Source organism: Hyperoodon ampullatus, assembly GCF_949752795.1.
Source record: "Hyperoodon ampullatus genome assembly, chromosome: 11".
Taxonomy (NCBI): domain Eukaryota; kingdom Metazoa; phylum Chordata; class Mammalia; order Artiodactyla; family Ziphiidae; genus Hyperoodon; species Hyperoodon ampullatus.
The window spans coordinates 42,786,721-42,812,387 of record NC_136924.1 but is presented as its reverse complement, the minus strand read 5'-3'; positions in this window follow the sequence as shown (position 1 = coordinate 42,812,387).

The following is a 25,667-nucleotide window of genomic DNA, read 5'->3' as shown; positions in this document are numbered from 1 at the left end:
GAACTCTTGTGCACTGTCACTGGGAATGTAAAATGGTGTAGCCACTATGGAAAGCAGTATAGTGGTTCCTCAAAAAGTTAAGAAAAAGAGTTTTCATATGATCCACTGATTCCAGTTCTAGGTATATACACAGAAGAATTGAAAGCAGCATCTTGAACAGGTATTTGCACACCATTTTCATAGCAGCTTTATTCACAATAGTCAAAAGGTGGAAAAAACTCATTGTCCATCAGCAAATGAAATGGTAAGCAAAATGTGGTCTGTACGTACAATGGGATATTATTCGGCCTTAAAAAGAAGGAAATTCTGACACCTGCTACAACACAGATGAACCTCGAGGACATTATGCTAAGAGGAATAAGCCAGTCGGAAACAGACAAATATTATGTGGCTCCATTTATATGAGGTCTTAGAGTAGCTAAATTCCTAGAAACAGAGATAGAATTGTGGGTGCCAGGGGCTGGGGGAGGGGGCAAAGAGGAGTTACTGCTTAATGGGGACAGAGTTTCAGTTTTGCAAGATGCAAAGGGTTCTGGAGATTAGTCTCACAACCATGTGAATGTACTTAACATTACTGAACTATACACTTAAAAATGGTCAAGATGGTAATTTTTATGTTGTATGTAGTCTGCCACAATAAAAAATAAAAACAAATCAGGTCAGCCAATTCTTCCCACTTTACTCTTTCTCAAAATGTAAAATTTAGCAGTTTAGAGTGCCTTTGCTTTTCCATGTGAAATTTACAATAATATTATCTATATTTACAAAAAAAAAAAACCTTTCTGAGACTGATAGGCATTGCATTCAACCTGCATATCAGTTTGGGTAAAATTGACATCTTTATGACATTCCAATTTTTTTTTTAAGTTCTACTCTTATCTTTATTCTTCCTGCTTCCCATAGGTCCACTGTGCTCTTCTATTTTCAGGTTCTTGAAGTAGGAGCTTAGATTATTGATCTGAGACGTTCCCTCTTTAGTAACATGTGCATTCAGTGTCATCGCTTTAGCTGTGTTCCACAAATTAATTGTATTTCCATCTCCATTCAGCTCGAGGTATTTTTTTAGTTCCCCTGAGATTTTCTTCTTTGGTCCATGGATTATTCAGGAGTGTGTTGCTCAGGTTTCAAGCGTTTGGAGGTTCTCCTGTCTTCATTCCGTTATTCATTCCTAGTTTGACTCCACTGTTGTCCGAGAGCACACTGTATGATTTCAATTCTTTTAAAACTCTGTTGAAATTAGTTTCATGGACAAGGATGTGTTCTATCCTGGTATACTTCTGTGAGCACTTGAAAAGAGCACATATTCTGCTTTTGTTGGACAGAGCATCCTGTAAGATCCTGTGGTTGATGGTGCTGCTGGATTCTTTCCTACCTTTCTGATTTTCTGTCTAGTTTTCCATCAGTTGTCAAGAGAGGAGTGTGGAAGTCTCCAATTCCAGTTGTAGTTTGTCTATTTCCCTTTTCCGTTTTACAGGTTTTTGCCTCACTGATTTTGTAGCAGTGTTCTTCGGTGCATCCAAATTTAGGATTTCTGTGTCTTCCTGGTGGATTGACCCTAATATCATTATGTAATGTCCCTCTCCATCCCTGGTAATTTTCTTTGCTTTGAAGGGTACTTTATATGATATTAACTCTGCTACTCCTGCTTTCCTTTGATTAGTGCTTATGTGGTCCATCTTTTTCCATCCTTTTGCTTTGAACTTGCCTGTATCATTGTATTTGAAGTGAGTTTCTTGTGGCCAGCACATAGTTGGGTCATGCTTTTTAACCCACTCCTCCACTGTCTGTATCTTAATTAGTGTATTTGGATCATTTATATGAATGTAATTACTGATATGTGAGAAGTTAACTCTGCCATTTTAATTCTTGTTTGCTGTTTCTTCTCTCAGGGTTTTTTGTTTGTTTGCTTCTTCCTGTCTTCCTTTTTTAGAATTCCATTTTGATTTATCTGTAGTATAGGAAGTATAGATCCTTTTCCTCTCTCACAACCCTTTAACTCCACAGTTAATCATACATAAAATTGCCTTAAATAGCTTCTCTGCATAGTTTGAGAACCACATCAGACAGTGCTGTAATTTCGCTTCAAGCATCAGATGTGATTTGTAAGACCCAGGAGGAGAAGGAAAGTCTGTGGCATTTGTCCACGCCTTTGTTCACTGTGTTCTCTCTTCCTTCTCAGTGTTTTAAGGTCCCTTCCTTTATGGTTTCTTTTCTGTTTAAAGAACTTCAGCCATTCTTCCAGGATAGGTCTGCTGGTGACAACTTCTCTTGGTTTTCCTTCATCTGAGAATATCTTGGTTTCCCTTCATTCTTGAGGGATATTTGCACTGAGCATAGAATTTGGGGCTGGCAGCTCATTTCTTTCAGGATCCCCCCAAAATTATTTCCTTCTTGCCTCCATGTTTTCCTGTGAGAAATCCACTGTCATTCAAATTTTTTTACCCTCCAAGTAAGGTGTTTTTCTCTGACCACTTTCCAATTTTTCCTTTGTTTTTACCATTCAGAAGTTTAATTATGATGTATCTTGAAACAGATTTCTTTAGGTTTATCCTGTTTGAGGTTCTTTCATCTTCTTGAATCTGTAGATTTATGTGTCTTGACAATTTGGGTAGTTTTCAGTCATTATTTCTTCCAGTACTTTTCAGCCCTCTTTCTCCTCTCTTCTAGAGACAAAATGACACAAATTTTAGACTTTGTCATAATCCCACATGTCCCTGAGGTTCTGTACATTTCTTTTCAGTCAACTTTCTCTCTGATGTTCTTTTTTTTTATTTTTTTTTAATTTTTTTAAATTTAATTTTATTTATTTTTGGCTGCATTGGGTCTTCATTGCTGCGTGCAGTCTTTCTCTAGTTGCGGTGAAAGGAGGCTACTCTTCATTGCAGTGCGCGGGCTTCTCATTGCGGTGGCTTCTCTTGTTGTAGAACATGGACTCTAGGCGCGTGGGTTTCAGTAGTTGTGGTGCACGAGCTTAGTTGCTCCGCAGCACATGGGATCTTCCCAGACCAGGGATCGAATCCGTGTCCCCTGCATCAGCAGGCAGATTCTTAACCACTACGTCACCAGGGAAGCCCTTCTCTCTGATGTTCTTATTGGGTTGGTTCTCGTTTCATCTCCCAGTTCGCAGATCTTTTCCCCACCCCTCCATCCTGATGTTGAACCCACCCCATTCACAGTGTTTTTTCTTTCTGTTGTATGTTTCAGTTCTAAAACTGTTATTTATTTACTTTTTCTTTATATCTATATTTCTTTACTGAGGCTTTCTATTCCTTTGCTTTGGCTTTCTTTTTTTTTTTTTTTTTTTTTTTGCTGCAGTGTGTTTATAGTTGCTCATTGGAGTATTTTTATCAGGGATGCTCTGAGATCTTTGTCAGGTCATTCTAACATCTCTGTGCTCTACTGATCATCCTTTTCATTCAGTTTGAGATCTTCCCAATTCTTGGTCTGACCAGTGATTTTCCACTGAAACCTGGACATTTTTGTATTATGAGACTGGCTCTTAAGTGAGCCTGTGTTAGCTGCAGAGCAGGTCTGCTGGTGACAAATTCTCTTCATTTTCCCTCTCACGCTGCTCTGGGAGGGAAGGGAGGGGTCACCATGCTCCCCAGTTTCTTTCATTACAGTCAAGTGGAGACAGACATAAACGCCCAGGTTCCCCACTCCACCCCCCTCGACTCCCAACGTGGGGTGGGCTCTTTGTTATTGCTGCTGGGCATGGGGGTTCCCTTTCCCACATGGTCTCTGCTGCATGAGGCTGTGCATCTCTTTCTTCACTGGGTCAGGAGTGGTAGGGCATTTCCTTCCTGATGGATGGGAGTGATCTTTGCTGATGTGAGTGGTGGACACAGATTGTTCTGGTATTTCCTGGAGCAGGGCGGTTGCTGTCTAAAAATCTTCTGTCTTGCAAAGCTGCCCCTTTCCTTGTCCTTTGGCTACAGAGAGCAGGCTTTTTTGGGTTGTTTCATTGTTGTTTGCATGATATTCCCAAGCTGCCTCTATCTTCAGCTCCAAGTATAGGATATACAAAGCAAAAATATAAACATCCAGAGAACTCACCACCATGTCATTCCTTGGGTCCCAAAGTCAGCCTGCCCCACCCTCTTCACCTCTCATAGACTTCTTTCTCTGGTTTTATATACAATGTCCAGGGGTTTTAGTTGTAGGAACAGGGGAAATACTCCATCTTACCAGAAGAACAAGTTTTTAGTGATTTTTTAAATGTTGCTTTTATAATATGCTAATTTAATACATTCCCTGTTTCTTTTCTGTAAGAGTTTTTCCTTTGATTTTGGGGTCTCCAAAATATTTAATTTTATCACCTGAAAATATAAATGATTTTGTTTTCTCTTCTTCTCCAGCTCCTGTGCCTCTATTTTTTTCTCTCTTCTAATTACAATTCTAAAAGGTCAAAGGGATGTACACCCCTATCTTCTTCCTGTCTTTAGCTGGAAGGATGTTTGTGTTGTCCACTGAGCTGTGTACTAGATTTAGGGTACATCAATTACTATTTTATTGTGTATTTTTAACATAATGTGTTTAATTATGTAAAAAATCTGTTCTATTTTTGAAGTGATCAGATATTTTTGCTTAGTCCTTATTCGTTTGATGGATTATATTAATATGTTTCTAATATTGAACCACCTTCCTGTTCCTGGTAAAACAACCACTTGGTCATGATGCATTCCTTTGTAACATATTGTTTACTTCTGCTTCATAATGTTTTATCTAATATTTTGGTGTGTCTATAATCATAAGTGAGATTGGTCAGTAACTTTTTTTTAATAAAAGCTCTGTCAGGTTATGGGGGTTTTACTTGCTTCATAAAAAGAATTTGGAAAATTTCCACCTTTTCCTCTCTTCTAAAATTATTTAAGTAGCATTGTTGTTAATTGATCTAAACTCGGTTTATTTCCCTTGTGTAAATTGTGTTGGGAGGAAGTTAGTGACCTTTAACTACTGCCTGTATTTTTTCAGTGGTAACTGGCTTGTTTAGATTTTCTCTCTTTAATGGGGTCAATTTTGGTACTTTGCATTTTTCTAAAAAGTTGTTTATTTCATCTTGGCGTTTAACTTCATTTGCATGCAATTTTACAAAGTAATCTTGTTTTAAAAATAAATCCTTCTAGGTTTGATGGCTATTTACACTTTGTCATTCCTAGTTTTGTATGCATGTGCTTTCTCCCTCCAAGCCCCCACCAGCACTTTTTTTGAGCTGGCCTCTAAAAATCAGATTTTGGATGCATTTACTGGTTCAATTTCTTTTGTTTTAACACTTTAGTACTTCTGTTTCTTCCTTTTTCTACTTTCTTTGGATTAACTTTGTTGCTGTTCCTTTTCTAAATTTTTGTGTTTGGTATTCATTTATTTTTATATTTGCATTTTTACTGATATCCATTTTTATTTCAGGTTAAAGTTGTTCTTTTATAACTGCTTTAATTATATTCTGTGGAGTCTAATACTTTTGGTTTTCATTATTGTTATATTTATAAAATTTTGTAATTTCATTCTGATTTTGCTTTTGTTCCAAGAGTTGTTTAATAGCACATTTTGTGGGCAGGCTTTTTTATTTGGTTAATGCTATAATTAACTTCTAGTTTTATTGCTGGTGGTAAGAGAATGCTGGTTGTATTATTTCCATGCTTTAGAATTTAATGAGATTCTCTTTATAGCATAAGATGTGGACAGTTTGTGGGGATGTTTCATACACTTTTAAAAAGAAGAAGTATTCTCAATTACCAGAGTTCAGAGGTCAATGCATATCTATAAGATCTGCCTCATTAATCATGTCATTTAAATCTTCTATCTCCTTCCTGAGTGTGTCTACTTGATTTCTCTTGGATTGAGAGTGGTGTGGTGTTATGAGCTTATTTTTGTCTACTTCTCCTTCTATCTCCTGCAATCTCCACTCCTTGAAAGTTGCTTCTACATTATTGGGTACTTTCCTTTTAATTAAAAAAAAAAATCTCTTTTAAGTTAGGCAGGTTTCATGTATAGTGCTGGATTTCACTTTGTTGGCCAATCTGAAAACCATATTCCTTTTGTTTGAATTAAGCCCATTTCCATGTGTTATTTATCAGTATAATCAATGCTTGTCCTCCTTCTGTCATAGTTATATGGCATGCATATGTATATAAATGACATATGTGTCACACTCACACGTATTCACCCACCATGCACTATGCTTAGCTTTCTCTTTTTATTTGTTTTGTCTCTCTTTCTTAGGACTATCTTCAGGTATCTAGAAAGTCTTGTATTTTGTTCTCATGAACACCTTTCCACTAATACCTTGATGATTACATCATCATCTCTTTTCCTGGACACAGGTTACCAGTACCCTGGTGTCTTCCTCCCTCTACCCTTCTTCTCCCAAAGCAATTGCTTTCAAGTAACACAATTTTATTTCTCAGTGAATGCCTATAAAGTAATCGGCTGAATCATTCTGCTTTCTAAGTATCCTCCCCCCAGTTTTAACAGTTTCCCAGATTCTTTGTTGTTAGAGCATGTGGTCATTACACACCTCCTTATAGTCATCACTTTGTATGACCTCTACAGGTACATCTGGTATACCACACTGACTGTCCATCCTTCCGCCGCTGCCTCTCCAGTCATTTTTGTTGTATAACACTGGTTCTCAGCTACACACTTCAGGAGGGGTGCATAACAACTTTTTCTGAGTTTTTGTAAGTATGTGTACCTGAAAGTCAGTCTGGCATGTTGGCTCACATTGCCCATCTTTGAGCATCTTACATATGTTTCTTTATTTTCCTCTGGTATAAAGACTTGTTGTCAAAATTGAAGTTAGTAGGATTTCCTTTCTTTTATAAGAAAAGTTTATAATGTGATTATAAATATTATCCAAGTACAGAAGTGTCTATAAAAATATATATATATGTATAGTTGAATCCTGAATCCCATCCATTGTGGTAGATGATGTTACATTCATTTGTATGTGGAAAATGAGATACAGAGAGGATAAACCACTGAGAACATGAATGAGCTGGACTTTAAACCCCAATCTGACCGATACTCAAACTGAGACTCTCAACACTTTGACTCCCTGAGCTATAACTAACTAGCTCTCTCATGACCATAATTCATCAATTTCAGTAGAAATTGAATTGAGCACCTCCACATTCCAGGCACTAGTCCCTACATTTCTCTTGGAGAAGCACATAAAAGCAATCTAGCAAGTGAATACAGAGCATGTTAGAGAGTGGTGATACATTAAAGAACATAAAGCAGGAGCTGGGGGTTGGGGTGCCTCCAGTGAAAAATTTGTTAAGATCAAGGTGGTAGATTTGAAGGGCACCAGGGGCAGCAAGCACAAGAAGAGTGTTTTGCTTTCTTTTATTTCCCCTTTTCAGTCTGGTGTCTTGAGTGAATTACATAAAATGTGATTTCTTCAAGCTGTCCTATTGCAAAACTTTTAAATGAGCACCAATCATCTGCATTTGTATTAGCCAGGATTCTCCAGAGAAACAACCAATAGGATGGATAGGTAAATAGATAGATAGATAGATACATAGATAGATAGATAGATAGATAGATAGATAAAAAGAATAATAGATAGATAGAATGATAAGTAGATTGGTAGATAGATAGAAAGAATAATAGGTAGAATGATATATAGACTGATAGGTAGATAGATAGATAGATAGAATAATAGAATAATAGAATGATAGGTAGATAGATAGATAGATCTATCTATTGGATAGATCTAACCATCCAATAGTATCAACCTATCATTTATCTATCTATTTATCTCTCCTAATTGTTCTGTTTCTCTGGAGAGCCCTGACTAATACAAATGCAGATTATCTATCTATCTATCTATCTATTTATCTGTCTATCTATCTACCTATCTACCTATCTATCTATAGGTAGAGAGAGAGATTGATTTATTTTAAAGAGTTAGTTCTTGTGACTGAGGTGGCTGGCATGTCTGAGTCTGCAGGGCAGGCCAGCAGATTAGAAATTCCAGCAGGAGTCAATGTTGTAGCTTGAATCCAGAGACAGTCTGGAGGCAGAATTCCTTCCTCTTCAGGGGACCTCAGTCTTTTCTTAAGGACTTGAACCGATTGGATGAGGCCCACTCACATTATGAAGGTAATCACTTTCCTAAAAATCTACTGATTTAAATGTTTATCACATCTAAAAAATACCTTCACAGCAACATCTAAACTGGTATTTGACCAAACAAGTGGACACCAAAGCCCAGCCAAGTGGACACGTGAAATTTCCCATCACAGCATTGAAAAGTGAATGCAGTCTGTGACGTCATAGACATCCTAAGGCCAGGATGAATAGAAAGTAGTGGCAACTCACCTATTTAATGCCCCATAGAGTCATCTTTCTCTGCCACTGCAGTGCAAGGTCATTTCTGTAGTGACAAAGCTGACATTTGAAGATGCCAGTGATTTCATCTTTAACTGACTGTCCCTACATCATCCAGCATGACGTGGGTTGGCCACCACCCAGGCTCTGTAGGAAGTGTGGAGGTTTATCCAGAGAGGCAGAGGAGCAGGAGCGGGGGATCCTCATCTCAAATGTCACAGTGATTTATAGACTATATTTCCTGGGGAAAGTACAAAGATTTATTTCCAGCTGACAGGCTGTTTAAAAACACACAGCTCACAGGTGTGGCTGTGTGGGTGGGTGAGCCCTCAGTGGCTTGTGCCTTCAGCCAGGAAGAGGAACACAATCGGACCAAGGCAAGACCAAGGGTTTGGGCCCAGAAAACCCACAAAAGGACACATGGAATAACAGTTCCTTTTCTTTATCTCCCCAGGGGAGCTACGATTAGATCCACTTGCCACCTACCTGGATGAAAAGTGAGAGGATGAAAGTACTAGTAGTAAATTGTATGCACATAATAATCTCACTTTAAAATGTATAAAGAAATTACCGATGTAAAACAAGAAGAAACTAACAGGTCTACACTCAGTCCAGGAAATGCTGACTCACCTCTTCTGGTGATTGATAGTTGGACTGGAAATCACCCCACATGAAGCCAGAACTCAGGGTGGGGGTCACTGGAGAGAAGAGGCGAGCTGGCGGGGGTGTGGATGGAGTTGGGGAGGAATAGTCCCACAGAAGCAGAAAGCCACAAAAGTGTCTTTCTCATTCCTGCATTTAGTGGAAGAAGGGAAATCTACCCAAGAATCCCAGGCCCCTTCATGTCATCAGACAGGTCCTTTCCCGGCTCTCCACAGCAGAGATCAAACCACTATGATCTCATAACTAAAACTTGTACGGCCGTAGGGATGAACAAGTCACCCAGACAGAGCAAAACCCAGCAAGAAGCAAAATAAGGAGAAAAGAACAGACCCAGACTTCAGAGATTTTGACCACCACGCACAGAATGCAAAATAAAGCAAATGTAAAGGGGAAAAAACAGGGAATCAAAGATACGACAGGAGTGAGTATCAAAAGACCCACCTACAACAAAAGGACAGATTCAAAGGAGAATGAAATGGAGCTTCAGTGAATGAAAAATACAATCCATGACCTTGCTTATTAGTTCTGATCTGTAGATGGTTTGGATTCTGGTGTCATCACACCATCTGTGCGTGAAGTCGTATGAGGAACTCAGATGTTCCTCAATAAGGTTTTCCTGCCCCTCTGGGATCTTCCAAGCCCCGGGCCGCCTCTGGGCTCACACTCAAGTATATGGCATGCAGTCCACCCACCAGCTACACACAAAGTTGTGAGCCTCTGCTTCCTCTGCAGACCCACTCACAGCGGGGCAGGTGAGGAATTCAGTAACCTCCCGGCCTGCAAGGAGCCTGCAGGGAGGGTGATACTGCAGAGCGTGGAGGCTTCTGCCACTTCTAGCTCCAGACCTTACGATCTTTCTCCGAAAAGACAGGCCGGCTCTTCCTCATCAGCTCACACAACAGCCAGCTGGTATCTGATCACACCCCGACCCTCGAGATTCCCACATTCCGCCCCAGCAGGCTTGTCAAGAAATTCCTTCTGTCTGGGCTTCCCTGATGGCACAGTGGTTGAGAATCTGCCTGCTAATGGAGGGGACACGAGTTGGAGCCCTGGTCTGGGAGGATCCCGCATGCCGCGGAGCAACTAGGCCCATGAGCCACAACGACTGAGCCTGCGTGTCTGGAGCCTGTGCTCTGCAACAAGAGAGGCCGCGATAGTGAGAGGCCCGCGCACCATGATGAATAGTGGCCCCCACTTGCCACAACTAGAGAAAGCCCTCGCGCAGAAACGAAGACCCAACACGCAAAAATAAATTAATTAATTAATAAACTCCTACCCCCAACATCTTAAAAAAAAAAAAGAAAGAAATTCTTTCTGTGGAGGAATAGCATCACCCGTACCTCATCCCCCTGAGAAGGACCAGTGGTGGGGGAGTGGTGTGCAGAAGGAGATGTCTCCACCTCCTTCCATCAGATGCCCGGGCAAATCAGGTTCATGGTTAGAGGGCTGTGTCTTGTTTACACATCTCTCTCCCCGTGGACGGTGGGCTCTGGGGACCGGGTCTGTGCCATACTCACTGCCCAATCCCTAGGATGATTTTGCCCGACGTGGGGTAAGTTAAGAGTAGGTGGGGCAGGAGGTAGAGGCTGTGTCTGCAAACTGGGACAGGGACTTGCCTCCTGAGGACTCCATTCTGGGTGGTGGGATCTTGCTTCCCCGTTTTTGCTGCTCTGCCTGCCAGCATTACCTGCTGCCTCGGAGCCACTGTTAAGGGCAAAACTCACCCCTGGTGCCACGAGGCTCCACGAGCAGTGGATAATGCCTACGCAAGGCAGCTGCTTTTAAACTCTTTTATGTGCCTATCATATTAAAAGAAATCCTTTGGAAATTACCAAGACGTGAGGCACATCTGCCTACAATTTTTATAGCTTCTTTTATCCCCCTAAGAGAGGAACATAAAACGCCTGAATCTAAACTTGGTTCCTTTTCTTTCAAAATGGGGCCTGTGGATGCTCCCTCCTCACCCCTTGCCTCTCAGGCTGGGATGCTTCTCCATTGCCAGGATCCTGACAGCTGCTTCCCTGGGCTCAGGCCTCCCACCTGGGTCTCTGCCTCCGGTTTTGCCTTTTGCCCCAATCTATTCAGCCTGCCCTGGGCATTGCCACCAGACATATCTTTCCAAACAAAACCCTACTTTGCTACTCCTTGGCTTAAAACCCCATAGTGTCCTCGGTGCTCCCTAAAGCAGGCCCAGACCACTGCCTGCAACCCCTCTTTAGGCACCACGTCCCCCGGTGCCCACCCTGACCCAACACCCGGTGGTGCTCTGGGCCCATCCCATCCGCCACTTTTCATTTTTGTTTTCCTAATGCTCACGTTTCCCCATCAGCATCTAAGATGCTCTCAACCATCTTTAAAACAGAACTTTCCAGAATGCCAACAGAACTCACAAAAAAAGTCCTTTGCACACACTACCCAGGTCCCTCTCACTAATCAAGCACTTGGCCCTGGTTTCCTACCCTGTATCCCCAAACTTGTCCTGCTGGGCTCAGACCTCATGGTCACCAAATCCAGTGGGCCATCCTGCAGCAGCATTTAGGCCTGTTCTAAAGCACCCTTTCTTGGTTTCCCTGTCACCACCTCCCCGGTCCCCCTCTCTCTCAGGCCTACTTTTCTCCAAGACGTCCTATTCTCCCCAAAACCTAAGTGATCCTGTCTGCCTGAAGGACCACCTGGCATATCCCAGTCAGCTGCAGACTAGGTGGCGATGCCTGGTTTCACGTTAGAGACAGGCTGATTTCTCCTTTCCAGAAGAGTCTGGGCTGGGCTGTCTGAGGCCAGCTTTGCAGCTCAGGGACCATGGAGGCCAGGCTGCCTGTATCTTCTGTCCTGACAGCTCCATCCTCCAGCCTCCGGTCCCAGGCCGCCTCAGGCACGTCCCTGTCCAGGCAGCAGGAAGAAGGAAGGGCACAGGGCTGCAGGGCTGGCCACTCTGTTGGCCCTGAGAGGACTTTCCTGGAAGCCCCTTCTCCACCCACGATTTCTACAGCCACCAACTTCTGGAAGGGAGCTGGGAGAGCAAGGCTTGGGTTGGCTCGCGCTGCCTCTGTTGCTAAGGAAGAGGGGAGCGTGGATTTGGGGCCCGCAGCTGACATTCTCCAGCCCGGGGCGCCAGAGTGAACCCCCTGACTGCACGCCCACCCATGCACCTCCTGCTTTCCCACCACGTGCACCTGGCTGCTCACACCCCACTCAGCCCCCTCTGCGCCCCTCAACACCATCACATCTGTCGTCCCAGGGGTGCAAGTGGCTGCTGACTCCTCCCAGGCTCCATGGGGACCCTGAGTCGCTGATGTGGGGGAGGGCGGGGAGGATGCAGCCACTCCCACTGCTCTGTGCCACACGCCGAAGGCCCAGAGGGCTCTGGCTGGGCCCATTGGGGCAAGGAGCTTGGGCACCGAGGGTGAGGCACGCCATGGGGGTCCCCTTCCAGCTTGACTGACACAGGGTGTCCAGAGAGGCCCAGCTAGGCTTGGACAGAAGATTCCATGGAGAAGGGGACACTTCACATGGGCCTTGAGGCTCCCACCAGGTCAGAGGTGAGGACACGGGGGAGGGAGGGAGGTGGGAGAGCCCTGTCCAGCCCGGCCCAGCCCCGGGAGCAGGGGCAGCTGACGCTGTCTGGCTGAGATGCTGGATGCAGCTCTAAATTGGACTTGGAGAGGGGCCCCTCCCTTCCTCCCCTCAGTCCTGGCTGGAGTTGGTGGGGGTCGGACTGGGGGACACCCGGGAAGGAGGCAAATGAGAGGCGTGGACACCAGGGACTGGCCCATGCCTAGAGTTGCCCTTGGCCATCTAGGCACACCCAGGACCCAGGCTCTGTGTGGGACCACCTTTCCACATCAGGTGGGTGTGCGTGGGGTCTCCCTGGCTTTTGTCACACACACAGACACACACACACACGTGCCTGGGTCCCTGGTGTGTACACACGTCACAGGTCTGGGCAAGCCTGTACACGTAAAATCACACAACACACTTGACTATGCGTGACTACCCAGGCCCACTCGCACTCACACACACACTCACACACAGGCCGGCACACACAGCACCGCACCCCCAACCAGGGCAGGTGGACCCATCTGTCTGTAAGTGTCTGTCAATCTGCCGGTGCTTCCAGGATTCGACCTGACTTTCCCCAATTATGCTCCTCAGAGAACATTTTATTAAAGACAATTTGTCAAGCCCATCTCAGGTTTTATAGGAGTAACAAGCTCCTCTTTATCACTTCCCGAGCACTCTCTGACAGAAAGAAAGACGTTCCCTCCCCTGACCCTGGAGCTAACAGATCATCAGCGCTCCCACCCACCCCCCAGAAGTGAAGATTCCATCTGTTTGATTTATGGGTCACGTCCCCTGGCACCTGAACTTGCCTAAAAGTTGGGAAATATGATGACTCACCATGTTGGGCAGCTCATACATATATATTTTTTCCAGAACATTCGTGCTCACGCCCACTGTAATTGGGAGCTGTATAACCAGGGGCATTCGGCTGCCAAAATAGAGTGCACAATTCACATCAGCCTCCCAGACCAGAAGGAGAAGGAAGACAGAGCAGCAGAAAAAGGGCTTAAAATGGGGCTGAGCACGTTTGCAGGTGCTCAGTGATCCATGAAGAACAGCCGGGAGGCCGTTTCTCTCCAGGCTGCTCGGGAAGAACCCAGGGCCCCAAGGTCAGTTTCCAGAGCCATTGCTCAGCCAGGCAGGTGCTTCTGGAAGGCACGTAGCGAGAGGTGACACTCCCTCCCCAGCCTGCAATCTGCACTCTAGGTGATACATTAATGCTACTCCTACAGGTACAAGTGAGTAAAGCCCAAGAGAACCAGCTGAGGCACAAGGGAGTGTATTGATCAACAGGAGTGAACGGTCCAAAGGCAGAGCAGGCTGCAGGTATGACTTGATGGAGGAGTCTCAGCTCATGTGCTTTACTAACAAGATGGTAGCCAGCATCCTCTTAACAGCAAGTCCAGAGGGAAAGCCAGGTCCCGGGAATGTCTCCCTGAGTCCACTCGGCCCACCTGGCTCCCCTGTCCATCCCTCTCTGGCCAGAGGAGTGGAGCATCCAAGGCTTCCTCCGTGTGGGAACTGGCACTTCCCCTGAACCTCAGAGTCCAGCCGTGGGACTGGGGAGGCTGCTCTGGGAAAGTGTGGGTGTGTTTGCCAGACAAAGGGCAACCAGACGCTGAGTGGCAGAAAGGACCCATGCTCAAGGCTGACTTATGTGGAACTATAAGTTGCCAGTTGGTGTTAGAGACAGACCAGTGGGCAAAGGGAGCTTGGGGTCACCCAGTGAACAAGGCAGAGATCCACAGCCATGGCGACTCCCAGGAGACAGAAGAACGGGTGTTGGGGAGCATCTCCCCTGAAGGCTGATGGAAAGGAGCTCCGTGGACCAGTCATGGACTCAATCTTTGGGTTCCCCTCCCCAAATTCCTATGCTGAATCCCTAACCCTCCAATGTGATGGCATCAGGAGGTGGGGCCTTCGGGAGGTGATGAGGTCATGCGGGTGGGACCCCCAGCATGGAATTAGTGTCCCTACAAGCAGAGGAAGAAACCAGAACTCTCTCTTGCCACCATGTGAGGACACAGCAGGTGAGGGGGCTGCCTGAAACCAGGAAGAACCTCACCAGGAACAGAAGCGGCGCACCTTGATATTGGACTTCCAACCTCCAGAAATGTGAGAAACAAATGTTTGTTATTCAGGCTGCCTGGTCTGTGGTATTTTGTGATGGTGGTATGATGTACACTTGTCCTAGGGAGGGGGACATGACCTTGTGGAGATGCACCCGTGGTAAGCAGCATGGAGCAAGAGGAGTGGTCAGGCTTGGCCCCTCGACACTGAGGGTCCCTGCAGGGGAGACAGAGTGAAAATTGGGCCTGGGCACTGGCTCACGGTTGGTGTGGAGGGGACAAGGGCAGAGGACCAGGCAGGCTCGCCCCCAGGAGTGGCTGGAGGAAGAGGAGAGGCTGACAAAGTGGGACTGGTCAGGGGGTGGCAGGACCATGCCTTGAGGGTAAGTGGAAGAAGTGTGATGTTGTGACTGGTCAGGGGCTGGTCAGAGGCTGGAGGACACTCTTCCCCAGTCCATGGGTCTGATTTCTCCTCCAGACTCAAAATTCAATTTCTTCAGGTGTCAGCCGAATCCTGCTTTTCCTATTTTGATGTCCTGCCCAGAGCAGGTGTTGAATTAGGGCCATAGGTGGGTGAGAAATCATTGTACTTCCAAGGCCTATTTCTCACAGTAACAAGTCATTACTTCTGTGCCTGGAGCCATTTCTCAGGATCTTAATACATTCGTTTATCAATCAATACTTAATTGATGTTCATAAAGCAGGCTGGAATTGGACACGAGAGCCACTCTTGGAGGCCTGGCTTTGTGGCCGGGGCCACCTCTGCTGCAGGGGCCAGATCTGCGTCCCGAGAGCCCTCACGGCCAGACGTGCTGGGTGCTCCCAGCCCCCACCCAATTGCACGTGGAAATCAGGGAGCCAGGGAAAGTGGCTGGCCCACCCTCTGGGGGTCCACAGCCCACATTGGCCCAGGGATGGCAGCTGTAGTGGTAGAAATGCACGGAAATTTCTATTATACAGCCAGGTCCCCAGATCAGATAGGCTACCTGTTTGTTTCCACCCTTAGCAAGTTCATGACTGCTCTGGACCTCTGACATGGACTCAGTGAGCATACCTCTCTGGAAAGGGCAGAGAGACATGGGACAAAGGGCTCAGCGGGGGTGTCACAGCAAGGTTCAAGCATCCCTGTTACTCCTGTCACTTCACCTGGTCCTGTGGCCAAGTGAGGGAACCATCACTAAATGGTGGCTTTGCCAAGGCCCAGGCCTACCCTCACGAGCTTGGAAGAGTCTGACTGCCGGGCTTGGGAAGGAAGGCCTGGGTTTGAACCCCAAAGTTACGACCAGACACAGGTGTGACATTGCCACGTGACTGCAGCCCTCCCCTCCATGCCATCTCTTTGTCTGCAGAGCGGAGAGGTGGAGATTCTGGGTTTGCAGACACAGTGCAGCCCCAAAGGAGATAAAGGAGGTCGCCGGGGGACATCCCAGGGCACCCTCCCTACCGCTGCCCCCTCCCCATCCCTGGGCCCCCTCACTGCCCCAGACACGCTCGCGGCCCAGGTGGATGTAACAATCTCCTACCAGATGACAGACACGTCTGGGCAGCCGGGATGAAGGCCAGCAGCCCCACCCTCCCAGGAGAGCCCCCAGGACGCTGGGCCGAGCTGCCAAGGGGAGGAAGAGTAATGGGCCCTCACATGCACGCCTACGCTCATCTCTCATGATTGCAAACTTGCTGGTCATCATTTGTCTCCCTGACTTGCTGTTCTGAGCAGGGCTCAGAACTCGGGGCCCAAGTGGGCCCAGGCCCTTCAGAGAGCGGTGCCCGAGGCCGTGCTGATGACTGATTGGGGATGAGGCTGCTGTCCCTGCCATCCTGGGAGCCAGACTGTTGATTGAATGGCCATCTTACTCTCTCCAACAAGCAAGTAACAGTATCAACTGGGGTCTAATTTATCAAGAACGGGCACTTGTATTCTTCGCTGGCCGTGTTCCTGCTGAAATATGGCTGCTGCCCGTCTCTGGGCCCACGCGTGTACGATTTTATGATATTTCAGTTTTATGGAGGACATCTCACTGATGAATGTCTCTTAGTGAACGATCATTCTGGAATCTATTTTGCCTTCAAAGAGGCTTCTGCAGGAATGGCCTGGGAGGGGGCAGACACCCTGTGATATATAAATCCACCACCAGGAGCACGGAGCTGGGAGGGAATGAGACCAGCCGAAGACAAGAATGAAGCGTGTGAGTCTGCAGCCAAACGTGGTCCCTCGGTCACTGTCTCAAGGCTGCCGGCACTAGTGGAAGGTAGACCCTGGGGTCCAGCTGCCCTGAGTGAGCCTCCGGCTCCACCACCTGCCTCTGTGAAGCCCTGGGCAGCTCACTGCCCTCTGGGGCGGGGGGGTCTTCATTATTTGCAGGCTCCTGCAGTCCCACTTTTTGCACTGACTGTCTTTATACCCAAGCAGAGCTGGGAGGCGAGGCTGAGCTGCACCTCGAGATATAGGTGAGGATCCCAGGGACCACAAGCCTTCCCTCTGCTCACAGCGCTTTCTGCCAGGTGTTTGGCCCAGACACCCCCGATTACTCGGTCCTTAGAGCTCAGATTCCCTGTTTTCTCTCTTCTGAGATACCAACAGCTTCATTCTCTTGTGCGTGTGACCCCAACAAAGTTCCTGGATTCAAAGAATTCAGATCCTGGCCCTGGCACTGGAGTTGATTGTCCTCAGGGCCTGGCTAAGTTGCTTCTGCACCCTGATTTAGTATCCAAGCCTGCTAATGAGGCTGGTGGTATGCCTCTGAAGCTAAAGGGCCTGGGAGTCCTGGTCTGGGCCCTCCAGCAAAGCTGGTCCAAACTGTGCACGGTGTGGAGCCTGACACCCCAACCCAGCCTCAGGGAGACAACTGTCAACCCAAGAGATGACTGCCAATCCCTCTCCTTCCAGGAAATCGGGGGCCTGGGTCCCCTTTCTAGCTTCCTTCTTTTTCTCTAGGACGGTGGTTCTCAAAGCAGGGTCCCCAGACCAGAGCAGCAGCATCGCCTGGAAGCATGTTAGAAATGCAGACTCCCAGGCCCCTCTTCTGGCTGGGGGTTCAGAAGCCCTGTGGTGAGTTCAAGAAGCTGTATTCGTTTTCTATTGCTGCGGGCACAGTTCAAGACATACCCAGAGACTTAGAACAACACAGACTGATTACGTTACAGCTTTGTGGGCAGAAGTCTGACACAGACTGCATGGGCTAAGCTCAAAGTGCCTTCCTTTCTGAGGCACCAGGGGAGAACCAGTTTCTCACGTATTCCAGTTCTAGAAGTACCTGTATTCCCGGGCTCCTGACCCTTCCTCCCTCTTCAAAGCCGGCGATATGCATCTCTCAGAGCATCCTCCCCTCGTCACATCCCACATCTCAGATCCCACCAGTGAGATTACAGTGGGCCCACCTGGACCATCTCCACATTCCAAGGCCCTTAACCTAATCACAGCTGCAAAGTCCCTTTTGCCACGTGAGGTCACAGATTCACAGGTTCAGGGATTAGGACGTAAACATCTCGGGAAGGTCATTGCTCTGCCAGCCACAGGAGCCCTCAGGTGACTCTGATGCAGCCTGAACCCTGAGATACAAGTGCTCTAATGGATGTTACCCCACGATGCTAAGCTCATCAGAGGGACCCTGTCTTATTCACACTGGTATCCCTGACATCTGTTCCCATGCCTATCAGATAACAGAACCTCAATGAGCACATGAGTTCATTTGTGTATGAATGAGTGAGTGATTGAACGAATGAACAAATAATGAGATGGCCACCGGACTCTCACTCAGCCTTCCATTTCAGAGAACACTCAAGAAAGAGAACTCAGGGCTTCCCTGGTGGTGCAGTTGTTGAGAGTCCGCCTGCCGATGCAGGGGACACGGGTTCGTGCCCCAGTCCGGGAAGATCCCACATGCCGCGGAGCTGCTGGGCCCGTGAGCCATGGCCGCTGAGCCTGCGCGTCCGGAGCCTGTGCTCCACAACGGGAGAGGCCACAAGAGTGAGAGGCCCACGTACCACAAAAAAAAAAAAAAAAAAAAAGAAAGAGCATTCAGAATGGGGACAAGGGACCCTGCATGGAGCTGCCATAAAATAAAATGCAGGACACCCAGTTAAATCTGAATTTCCGATAAACAAGTAATGTTTTAGTATAAGTACGTCTCTTGCAATATTTGGGACATACACATAGGAAAACAGTGTTTGTAGTTTATCTGTTTAATTTTTTTTCTCAAATCTGACTGGGCATCCTGTATCTTTATTGGCCAAATATGGCACCCCTAAACATGGGTCCCAGCCACGGCCCAGATGTTGGCACTGGAGAATCAATGGCTCTCTGTAAGACTCTTCTTCCCATCTGATGTTTTAGGAAGCGTCCTTTTCTCTCATCCAGACTCACCTGTCTAATCTCAGTGGTGGTCTTCCTTCCTCTTCTTTCCTTCCATTAATCGGTATTCTCTCCTCCCCCTGGAATTTGGAAGAGCCCTCTTTGAAGAAAACAAGCCAGAGGTGATCCAGGGAGAGTCTAGGGTCTGGAAGCTTCTACCAGAAGCACAGCTGTTGTGCCCGCCCAGAGCACGGGGATCTCACACGAACACTGGGCCCCTCTTTCGGGAACAAGAAGGATGCAGGTGTGCTCATCCCAAGATCCTGTCTGGAAGCCTTGAGTTAGAGCTGCCCAGCTTGCACCTTGCGCTCTGGGTATAGGGGTTAGCACTGGTCGGCCCTGTTTCCCCCACACTCTGGCAGCTCATGGTCAACGCTGGAATGGGGAGGCTGCTCGTAATAGCCGGGGTCCCCTTGCCCATCCCGAGTCCTCAGCACCGAGCTCTGGGAGGAGGGAAGGCCTCCCCAGCATCTCTGGGTGAGACCCAACAATCAGTTGCTCTCATGGGTTCTAGGAACTTGTACCCCCAAAAAAGGACTAATGACAATTCTTGGTTTCATCTTTGGGGATGTTAATGGAAGGGAAGCTACGTGAAAGAGAACGCACGTGGACGTGTGATCCACTCTAGGGAAGAAAAACCACGAAACCCACTCACACGGCATCGACCGCGGAGTTCAGGACACCCCTCCCCACCTTCCTTGGAGCTCAGTGACTTGTTACTGAAACCCCAAGTCTAGAAACTTGTGCACAGAATTTCTGCCTTTAAGCGGAGAGGAAGGAGGGATCTACCAGGGGCCAATGAAGAGGCAGTAAGGACTTGGGGCAATGGTCTGGGAGGTTCTGGAAGGACAGATCATCAGGCCCCACACAGCAGAGGGTGCAAGATTGAAAGGCAGTGGGCTGTGTGGGCTGGTGTGAAGTCAGATCAGGAAGGCCCAGTTGGGCATCCAGGATGCCTGGCTGGGGAGCTGGCCCTTGGTCAGTGGTGTTGGCTGGCTGCAAGCTTATGAGAGGTGGTGACAGACATGTTTCAGGGCCTTCTCATGGTGGATGCATGTGATGTCAGGACACACCTGTGCTCAAACAGGTACCAGCATGACCAGTCCCTCTGGGTGGACAGGAAAAGCCCCGAGTCTGGACTCATTGTGGGTCTGGGCTTTACATATCACTGCCTGAGAGGCTTCACTTCCCCACCCAGGACAGAAGTGACCATACCACTCTTCCTATAAACACACAAGTAAGTGGTTTTGTAGCCAGTGACTGAATGAAAAAAAGTAACTGAAGCTCCCCCCCATGGAACCATCATGGAACCCCCAGATCAAAGATTCAGAACACAGACATAAAGGTAAAATTTCACTTTGCATTTGATTCTTGAGGATACTGAATGTATATTTCTTTTGGAAATTTATGTCTCAAAATGTTTGGTGAGACAGAGAACCCCTTCCAAGCAAATGCAAGGATATGGTTTTCCTTGAGGCTTCCTTGCTGCGGGACCCCATCCATCACTTTCACAAGTTCAATGAAACCGTTGCAAATACAATCAATCATCTTTTTATTGAATTAAGACAAATGGGTGGTTATTAATAGGCTAAGACTTAATGAGGAAAATGGATAATGTAGCACAGTGAGAAAGCAAAGAAACATGTACACACTATGCTCTCCTTGGAAAGATCTAGAAGCATCTTCAGTAAGGAAAGACCTTGGATGGAAGACCCCTTTGACTTACGCTGAGAATGAACAGGAATGTGCTTAGAAATCAGAAACTCTTGGTTTGAACTTTTCTCCACTATCTTCTAGCTTTGTGATCTTTAGGCAGTGACTTGACCTTTCTGAGCTTCTGTATTCTCTTTGTCAAGGACATGTGGAAGGTGCTTGGCTATTAGGACATGCATCGGGGCAGTTCTGGGTGCCATGGGGAGCCTGGGCTGGGAGACGCACGGCCCTGGCCTTCGACCCAACAGTCTGGGTTCTACAGGGAGCCAGATGTGCACCACCTACAGTGGTGCACATCTGTAGGGACAGAGAGGGAGCTGCAGCTGTAGGGACAGAGAGGGTGGCTTGGGGTGCAGAGCTGAGGGTGGGTGGGTTGCCCAGAAGGCCTGTCTCTGAGCTGGGTTTCCAGAAATCCCTGGAAAGGAGTGCAGGAGGGGGCAGTGTTCCAAGTGTGTGTGGTCTTGGTTTGGGATGCCTGGTGTCTGTTTATGGCAGTGCTTCTGGGGAAACAGATTGTGTTTATGTCAGAAAGAAAAGACCATGTTTCAGGGCAATCACTGCAGCTTGTTAGGTCAAATCGACACCCTCAGCCCCATCTGCCCAAGCAGGGTGCCTCAGCCTCCTTAGGTGCCAGCAGGCTGGAGCCTCACCAGGGGGTGGCCAGGCTGCAGGGGAGGGGCCCTGCCAGGGTGTGGTCAATGGCGTTTCCTCAGAGTGGGAGTCAGGTAGCTCTGGGTTGCTTTTCCCTCCATTGCTCAGGCAGCCGTGCTGCCCCCCACTCCCAACCCATGCTCCGGCTGGACCCTTCCCTGCGTGATCAGGACTCAGAGCAGCCCAGGGGGCTGGGAGGGGTGCAAAGCAGTCAGGGAGCTCAGAGAGAAGACTTGGAGCTCAGGGGCCTTGGCCAGCCCCTTGTCTTCAGGGGGTTGTTTGGAGGGAAATCCAGGAAAAAAATGATGAGACAAGAGGATGCAAAAGAAGAAAAGATCCGTCTATACCACAAATGTGTTTATTATCATAGCCAGGGTGTGATGGAAAGAGTAAAAAGGAGCCAAAAAGGACTGGTCTCTGGCTTATCACTCTTCCTGCTCCTCTTGCTCAGCCTGGTTGCTTTCATCTGAAACCGAGCAGGACACTGTGGGGCTCCTGGGTACAGAAGACTTTCAAAGAGTTGCTAATCAGGGAAGGGAGGGGATGCAGAGACAAGGGAGGTGCAGTCAAGTAACAATAGTGCAGCCTTGGGGCAGGGTCCTGGTTCCCCCTCAAGGGATACACATAATAATATCTTTGAGCTCTTTACAGATCTAAAACCTCCCAACAAATGGATGATGTTAGGGTTCTTCATTACAGAGAAGATCACAGTTTGATAACCTAGAGAAGCTCATCAGGAGACCACCTGAGGCCAGATTAAAGGAGTGCAGGCCCTGCACACACCCTGATCCTTATCAGCAACCCTACCCTTGAACCATGGCTATAAAACTCCTCACCAAATCCTCCTGGGTTTGGACACACAGTTTTTCAGGGCACAAGCCCACTGTGTCCCCCTTTGCCTGGCAAAGCAATTCTTTTCTACTTCACCCAACTGTGTCTCTGATATTCGATTCGACACCAGTGCACAGAGGCCAAGTTTTCGGCATCACGTCCCTCTACCTATTTCCTCCACACACTATTTATTTAATCCTTCTGTTGGTCCCCTTGCTCCAGAAGTGATTTGGAAGTGGTTCCCCAGTCTTGGGGAGGTTACGCCCTGATTCAGAGGGACTCAACCACAGCCCCACAGGCATCAGTTGCCCTGACCTTATGTGATCGATCCAAGATCTGGATCCCAAGCCCAGCTCTTACGATACTGATGCATCTCCTATCTCCCCACCCAAGACACCCCAACTCTAACGCATCCTGCAGCCATGAGCCTCACTCAGAAGAGTCTCCCTCCTTACTTGCTGTTTCTTTTAGCTGCAAAGAATCAACGAAGCATGGGACTTCCCTGGTGGTGCAGTGGTTAAGAATTCACCTGCCAATGCAGGGGACGCAGGTTCCAGCCCTGGTTCAGGAAGATCCCACATGCTGCAGAGCAACAAAGCCCATGTGCCACAACTGCTGAGCCTACATTCTAGAGCCCGTGAGCCACTACTGAGCCCATGTGTCACAACTACTGAAGCCCGTACAACTAGAGCCTGTGCTTCACAACAAGAGAAGCCACTGCAATGAGAAGCCCATGCACCACAATGAAGAGTAGCCCCCGCTCACGACAAATAGAGAAAGCCCGCATGCAGTAACAAAGACCCCACCCAGCCAAAAATAAATAAATATTTTTTTTAAAAAAAAGAATCAACGAAGCTTGATTTGTGCTTCCTCCACGGTCATTAAAGCTCTTCCAACCGTTGCATTATGTTATGCTTAGGATGCATCTTTACCATGGATTTAATTAGCCCAACGCATAATTCCTACACCAACTGGGAAACAGAGATCTAAAGGACTGGAAGTTACGTTTAAGCAGCAGTAAAAAAAACCACAGCCTGCTGTCTTGACCATCAGTAATGATTTATCCTAAAAGTTGGACGAGCATTCATAGTCAAATTATAACCATCTTTGCTTTAAAAATAGAATTTTTCTTGAGTTTTGCATTGGTCTTGTCACATGTTGCCAGAAACCAGATTTGCTAAGTCAGAATGGTAAAGGCCACATCTCTGGGCACCAGGATCTTAACTGTACAGTCAAGCAGGGTCAGCACTGTCCAGTCACATGTCTGAAAGAGAAAGTTCTGGAGAAGGAGAAAGCAACTGGGGAGAGTGGCTGGGTCTGCATTCTGGAGCAAGGCACTGTGGTCCCAAATAACTGAACAGCTTCAACATGGGGTTGCAGGTGTTTACAGGAACATCAGAGAGATGGGACATTCCTTAACCAGGGCACCTGAGGCACTGTGCACACCACACCACTTGTATGATTAGACGCACACACCCCCACGTAGGCTGCAGGCCTCTCGGGCACCATCCAGACTCTCAGGCTCTACCTCTCCACGTTTGTGATCCAGGTGTGCCCGTTTCCCACGGCTGTGTGTCCTTCCCTGCTCACAAGGCTGCCCTCTCTCCCTGGAATGCTCTGTTGTAAGCTGTTTGCCTAGGAAATGCCTGCTCCTTTTTAGGGCTGAGCTCAGAGGGTCTCACCCAGAGCAGGCATCTGTTCTGCTGCCTGCCCCTTCTCCCTTCCTCTGGGAAGAACCAGCCCTCCTCTTCTGGGAGGGGAAACTGCATTTTCGGCTCCAGTGGGTGTGGCCAAGCACAAAACCCCACCCTGGAGACAGCTGATTGGCCAAGGAAAGTTAATCAGTGTCTTTCCCTGGGGCTTTTTGCTCTGGAATGAGATGAAGGACATTTTCTCTCTGGCAAAGCCAGGGATGTGAGGTCTGGGTCCTGCAGCCTACACAGGCCCAAAGACCCAGAAAAGGTAAACCGTGGCACGCATCTCCACTCTAAAGGGTATTATTTACCCCCCACAAAAATTTGTTTTTGAATAATAATATTTGACGACATAGAAAATTCTCACCTTATGAAAAACATAAAAGGGAACAGAAGCATATAAAAGTACGATCCCTGTATCTTCCAAAAATAAGGAAGTAGGATCATTGCAGATTTAATGACAAAAGACCCAGAATAGCCAACACAATACTGAAGGAGAGGACAAAGTTGGAGGATTGGCAGTACCTGGCTTCAGGGCTTACGAAAAAGCTACAGTCTTTAAGACAGTGTGGTGTTGGTGAAAGAAGAGACAAACAGGTCAGTGGAACAGAACAGAGAGCCCAAAAATAAACCCAAATAAATGCAGTCAACTGATCTTTGACAAAGGAGCAAAGACAATATGATGGAGCAAAGATACTCTCTTCAATAAATGGTCCTGGCACAACTGGACTTCTGAGTGTAAAAACATGAATCTAGTACAGACTTTATACTCATCACAAAAAAAAAAACTCAAAATGTATCATGGACCTAATGTAAAGTGCAAAACCATAAAACTCATAGAAGGGACTTCCCTGGTGGTGCAGTGGTTAAGAATCTGCCTGCCAATACAGGAGACACAGGTTCTATCCCTGGTCTGGGCAGACCCCACATGCCACGGAGCAACTAAGCCTGTGAGCCACAGCTACTGAAGCCCACACTCCCTAGAGCCCATGCTGCACAACAAGAGAAGCCCCCACTCACCACAACTATAGAAAGCCCATGTGCAGCAATGAAGACCCAATGCAGCCAAAAAAAAGAAAAAGAAAAAACTCCTAGAAGATAACATAGTCTTAGAAGATAACATAGTCTTAGAAGATAACATAGTCCTAGAAGATAACATAGGAGAAAACTGAGATGACCTTGGGTGTGGCAATCACATTTTAGATACCACACCAGAGGCATGATCCATAAAGGAAACAATTGGTAAGCTGGACTTCATTAAAACTGAAAACTTCTGCTCTGCAGAAGACAATGTCTAGAGAATGAGAAGAATGTCAAGCTACAGACTGGGAGGAAATATTTTCAAAAGACACATCTAATAAATGTCTATTATCCAAAATATAAAAAGAACTCTTAAAAACTCAACAGTAAGAAAAAAAAACCAACCAGATTTTAAAATGGGCCAAAGATCTTAACATATACCTCACCAAAGAAGATGGCAAATAAGCATGTGAAAAGATGTCTACATCCTATGGCTTCAGGGAAATGCAAATTAAACAATATGTTACCACTGCACACCTATTAGAATGGCCAAAATCCAGAACTCTGACAACACTAAATGTTGGTGAGGATCTGGAGCAACAGGAACTCTCATTCATGGCTGGTGGGGATGCAGAATGGTGCAGTCACTCTGGACCACACAATCTAGCAATCACACTACGTGGTATTTACCCAAATAAGCTGAAAACTTATATCCACATAAAAACCTGCACATAAACATCTATAGCAGCTTTATTCATAATTGCCAAAACTTAGAAGCAA